The sequence below is a fragment of the Folsomia candida genome, unplaced genomic scaffold (genome assembly GCF_002217175.1).
Source record: "Folsomia candida strain VU population unplaced genomic scaffold, ASM221717v1 Fcan01_Sc016, whole genome shotgun sequence".
Classification (NCBI taxonomy): domain Eukaryota; kingdom Metazoa; phylum Arthropoda; class Collembola; order Entomobryomorpha; family Isotomidae; genus Folsomia; species Folsomia candida.
The window spans coordinates 2183038-2189165 of record NW_019091208.1 but is presented as its reverse complement, the minus strand read 5'-3'; the positions used below and the strand labels follow the sequence as shown (position 1 = coordinate 2189165).

The following is a 6128-nucleotide window of genomic DNA, read 5'->3' as shown; positions in this document are numbered from 1 at the left end:
TTAAAGCTACTCCCGTTATGTTATGTCGAAGCGACCAGTCCCTCAAGTCCCGTGTTAAATCTAAAATATTCCTATTATTTTCTACTACACCATTGTCGCTTAGTGAATCGGAAACTAATGGCTCGTCACTATTATGGATAACATTACTGCTTCTATCATTATTGCTAATATTACTACCTGAATCGCTATCCTCAACGACAGAATCACATATATCTAAATTTACAAGATTATTACTAATAGCAGGTATGTTTTTTGCACGAGTGAGATTCTCTCTAACCCGTTTTGCAATTATTCGCCTAATGTTTCTCGGTGATTTTCCATCTCGATCCATGATTATGATGCAATTCCCGAGGGAGCGTCGTCGTTGCACCTACTTTTTGAAGAAAGAAACCAATTCATTGCTGCAGTTTGAATTATATCATCGGTGGGAATACGGCCGCTGGGATTTTTGGGATCGGGAACGGACTCAACTGTAAAGACGTTTCGCACGGTTTCTGAAATTTGCAATCCAATTAAACATTAAATAGAGACCAACAATTAGAAAATTTTCTTCATTTTAGAATATATTTTAGCACCTGTTACGACTTCCAACAGTTTTAGGTTTTTCATCGATGTCTTGTTTCCTTTACCCGTAAAATTAATTCGCCTGCCAAATTCATTCGTAAATAATTTTTTCAAGATTTTTCTAGTGCTCGCCTCGATCTGTGTCGCAGTTGAAAATGCCAAATATTCAACCTAGTATCAAATATAAGAAAAAACATTAAAGTTTAATTATGCATGTAAAATATCTCGATTAAATCGTACCAGTAATTCGCGATTTGAATCCACCTCGAGCCAAGATTCAAACTCCGCCAGTGCTACCTCGTTGTCGAGGGGTAATTTTTTAATGGCACTGAAATTGGGAGCCTTCCTACCATCCGGCCTTTGTGTCATATTAATCAGTAAAGCCTTAATGTCTTTAATGCCTTCAGCCTGCTTTTCCAACAAAGTTAGCACACTTTGCGTTGTCCCTGCAACGTGATTACAAAGCGTTAACATAATACATCAATTTTAATAAAATTATTTTGCTTGTACTAACTTGAAATCAACAGCCGTAAATCATTTAACTCCTGCGAATTTACAACAACAAAAGAGGTGTCTCCAGTTTCAACTTGATTTCCTACTTGTAGATTGCTTTGCTCTTCAGTTTCGGGAATTATTTCAGGAATGCTCAATGGTTGGTCTAAAAAGCATCACCATAATGATTAGTATAAAATATTTGTGGCAGTATTATAAGCCTACCCAGCTCCAAATTATCCAGAAGTGAGCCAGACGGAGGACTGTTTTTGTTCGCTTCGCTATCCTCCTCATCGGATGAAGACGTTACATCCCCTCGTGTGCTGCTGGGCTGAATATCGGGGATTATCTTCTTGCTCCTTAATCTGATTTCTGGTTCTGTTTCACTTTCCAAGTTGGAAGTGTCCTCGGCTACTTGAAGTTTTTTTGTCGCAACTTCATAATCATCTAAAATAATGATATTTGTTAGTAAATGTAAAATAATTGGAATGACTTCTCATAATTTGAATTAAATAGCTATTTACCGTAATTCCCAATAATCCTGGCGTAGCTAACTCTTCCCCACTTGACATCAGGAATAGCAGTGCCCTTTTTTTATCAAATTTCTAATACTTGGCCCAGAGTTTGGTGGCCAGAGACAAACTTTCTCTGCGGGGATAACCCAGTGACTTGGAACAAGCTCCACAGGCACTGAATTGTATTTATCAGGGGGGAATTCAATTATGTAATATTTTTTTGGCGACATTGAGACAACAGATAAATTAACACGGAATTAAATTAACAGGGAATTTACGAGACTGCGAGGGTGGGAGAGAAAAGGAAATACCACGCTTCTCTTAGATTCAAACTCTCGCGCGTTGCCTGTCTCTTCGCACCCACCATTCATTGCGTATAAATTGCATGATTTTAACGCCTCATGTAATGTGGGTATTGACGAGATATCGGTGAGGTATTTTTACGCAATATCTCAGCACGTTTGGGTGCAATAATTTTTCAACCATAGGTTACAGTTTTTTAATGCAAATTTAGCGTGTCTCACGGTGCACACCAAACTTAGCACAAAATTTATGCAATAATCACGCCTTTTTTTGTTTGTTAAAAATTTTCACCATGGATGCGTTACTTTGACGCAAAAGTAATAATTTTTGTTGATCGGGTTACACCTTGCAATCTGGAAACCACACCCCCAGTGGGTGTGTTCATCAACTACTTATCGATTCTATCATGCAATAAATCATTTTTCTTAGCCAGATGAGGGGATCTTAATTGGATAAGCAAAATTTGGAAACCACACCCCCAATGGGTGCAATCATCAGGGAGTTTTTGATTTTGACAAAATAATGTCATGTGATTTCCCTCGTCAACGAGAGAGGATTCAAACGATATACTTCAAATTCACGATCCACACCCCACTGGGAGTTGAACTCGAAGGCTTTTCGGTTTTAGCATGCCTTGTGATACAATTTTCTCAGCTCGTCTGGGGGTTTGCGACTGAATAAGTAAAAAGAGGAGAACACGTTCCCCTTAAGGTGGCACATTTTTCACTTTCCAAATTTGCTGCGCTCCCCATATTAGAGGAATATGTGACCATTTGCCAATTTCATTTTTGACATTTTGTAAGAAGGATTAATTTTGGAGCAATTTAGAATGAGTAAAAAAAATTTTACCCGAAAGATTTCGGGTTTTTAGGAACAGATTCAAATGGTCTCTGGTAATCAGACCCATCCTTGACACGAAATTTAAACAGAATTATGCAAAATTAGAGGCGACTTCCATTCAACAGGAGGGAAATTAAGAGCATTAAGGTGTGAAATCTATTCCCCCTTCATTGGTTGGTTCAATCCCAATGTCCCTCTACTACCCGGTGAGCCAGTTCTCGTTCGCCGTATGACCCTTCATGCGGATGATGATAGTGTGATGACGATGATAGGATGACTATGATGGCGGCGGGTATGGCCTGGCAATAAGAGCTGGCTGGAGGATGAAGAAGGTTGTTACTTGTCCGAAGGTCGATTTATTACTGAATTGACTTTGGCAATGTGCAATACTTTTATGATACAAAATGTTTACAAATTAACTCCTCCTTCATTGCCATATCACCAATTCTTCCACTTGTGCACGTAGATGCACACAGAGGAAGCGCGAGAGCAGAGTAGAGGTTGAGTGGTTTCAGATGTTGCTTTCCACTTGGGAAACTTGTTACATTTTTGGACGGTAATTCCCCTTGTATTAAATTACAAGTATTAAATTGTACTAAATTGTATTGATACATTAAATTACTTCCTATTTGTGACCGACTGATTCCAGTCTAGTAAAAATTTGTGAGCATACGTTGGGACTCCCAACTTGGGAGACCTCCATTGTCGGTAGACATCCGATTTGAAAATAAAAATTCAGTCTAATTTTGCCCAGGTGTATATAAAGAAATTCTCGGGTGAATCAGTAAGTTTAGAATCCACGTCCAGTGGGCGAAGAAAAAAAGTCACCCCAAGTCCATGACTTCCGCAAATATAAGAATCATGCAGACTACTTATCAAATGCCGTGTCCACCAATTGGTGTGATTCCGAGGAAAACTCCCAGTGGGGTGTGGATCATAAATTTGAAGTATATTATTTGAATCCTCTCTCATAGATGAGAGAAATGACATCACATGACATTGTTTCCTTAAGATCGAAAAGTAGATAATGACCACACCCAGTGGGAGTGTGGTTTCCAGATTATAATTATGCAATTAAGATCCCCCCATCTGGCTAAGAAAAATGATATATTGCATGATATTGGTTAGAATCGATAAATCGCTGATGACCACACCCACTGGGGGTGTGGTTTCCAAATTTCAAATATTTAATCTTGATCTCCCCATCGAGCTGAGAAGAATGATATGTCGCATGCCGTATATGAGTTGGGTATTCGCAGAAGCGCCGATGGCCACACCCCTTTGTCGTCATGAGGTCTACGATAAGGTCAGGTCATTCAGATGGGGTGCACGATGAAGTTTATGAATAATGGTGACGTTGAATTTCAGAGACTACGGTGGTAAGAATTTTTTCTATTGTATTTCTTGGGAATTGACCTTTGACCACACCCACCATTGACCCCTAATGAAGGGGTGCGGCCAGATAACCGCTGGATACGATGACCTGACTATCCGCCAAGAATCTGTACCCAGGTCTTTCGAATTCCCTTGCAGAATTTTGAAATTCAATACGGCAATGTCTTTTGATTTTTTTGACCTTGTGACCTCGATAACTGGTGGGTGGGGCCAAATTTCAAAAATTTGAAAATATATATTTCGCCCAAGGGTCCAAGGTTTCCAAAACGTGCGCCATTTTGAAAATCCATCAAGAAATGACCGTGCAATTAATTTTGAAACTTTACATGTTGTTAGTTATGGCAAGGTCGGCCATTTAGCCTCCCGAGAATTCCGATGGTCCATTTATTCTGGATGAACGATAATTTCATTTACATTTTTTTAAGTTAATTTGATTCAAGGACATATCCTACTTATATTTGTTATACAAGTGCCTTGTGTAAAACTATTGTGCAAATGTTAAAAGTAAACCAGCTACAGGTAAAAAATTGGAAATATTATAGATAGTTTTTGATATTGTGAATAGTTCCTTACTGATATTTCTTAAGAGTTTGAGAGACTTGTGAAGATCGAAATTTTAACGAAGTTGATACGTTAAAAAATAAATGAGAAATTTTATAATTAAGAGAAATGTGCCATACCGCGTTGCATCGATTTGACGAAATTCAATATGTATCAACATTTGGAAGCACAATTTCGGGTGCAACCATTAATGTACATAGCTATTTCAGAATTATATATTTGCAACCATCCCCCTTCAAAAATTGAGGAGAAAAATTGTAAAAAATGAGCAAGTCAATTTACATTGGGTAAGATAAGAATTAGACCATGCATAACTTGCCTTTGGCATTTGACTTGTCCTATGAATACGAACGTTCTCGTGCATCAAAAGCTTCAAAATTCGGAAATTGGTGGTTTTTTGACCATATTGACATAAATCACTATAAAACTCATGGTTCCCACACATTTACTTCTGACAACCTACATAATGCTAGCTTTTTCTACTTGAGTAGAGCTATATTTTCAGTTGTTGTTGTCCGAAGTAAAAGTGTGAGGTGGGTACCAGGAGATTTCTGGGGTCAAAGTTTCTTAGGGAGTGGCTTATATGGCAAGGGCCCTAACAAAATATTGCAAAATATGGTATCAAGTTTCGTGGCACATTTTCACCGGTATTCTTCGGAATAAATAAATGGTATCTAACAAAATATTATTCCTTTACTTTGTTTCAGTCCGAATACTCATTCCAAGAAAATCTACAAGTGATATATCTATTCCATTACTAATGGCACCAATACGACGTCTACCGCGAGGAGAGTGTCCTCACTGCGGCAAAATTTTCAAAACGGGATGGCGTTTAAAGCTTCATCTCGTAAGTCACGAGACAGATTCTTCCGTTAAGTGTGACGTAAGTTGTCTTGCCAAATTATAACAATACTCACAATGGACGTCTCCCAACGTATGCTCACAGATTTCGAGCAAACTAGCGTTAATCGATCACAAATATAATTAGTGTGTAATTTGCGAATGGCACCATCTGCCCATGCGCAAGTTCAGCGGAGATATTTGCATCCAAATAGGAAAAATGCGCACCAAATTCAGAAAATGAAAAATTTGCCAGTCTTGGGGGTGCGTTTTCTCCTGTTTTTGCGCAAATATCTCCGCCAAACTTTTCCCGCCCATTGGGGGATAGTTCCATTGCAAATTTCGTACTAATTAAATTTGTGATCGATTGACACTAGTTTTCTCCAAATCTATGAGCATACGTTGGGAGACCTCCATTGTAAGTCTGAAATATTAACACAGTAATAACTCCCACCTACCCACGTGCTTGCAGATTTGTAAGAAAGTCTTAAAAAATCACTTAGTCCTGAAGGTCCACGTACGGGTGAGCCACGGCAACCGCGAAAAATATGGGTGTCCAATTTGTCATAAGGAATTTAAAATGGCGGCAAATTTAAAAAGACATGTAGACGTGGTTCA

General features: G+C 38.6%; 1 long non-coding RNA gene across 1 annotated transcript; it reads right to left on the bottom strand.

Annotated features, from left to right (window-relative positions):
- Positions 1-965: 965 nt before the first annotated feature.
- LOC118437792 lies at positions 966-1398 on the bottom strand. The gene is made up of 3 exons (XR_004836358.1): positions 1282-1398; positions 1079-1222; positions 966-1010 (listed from the first exon to the last, which is right to left on the bottom strand). It is a non-coding gene; the product is annotated as an uncharacterized LOC118437792 (long non-coding RNA).
- Positions 1399-6128: the final 4730 nt, after the last annotated feature.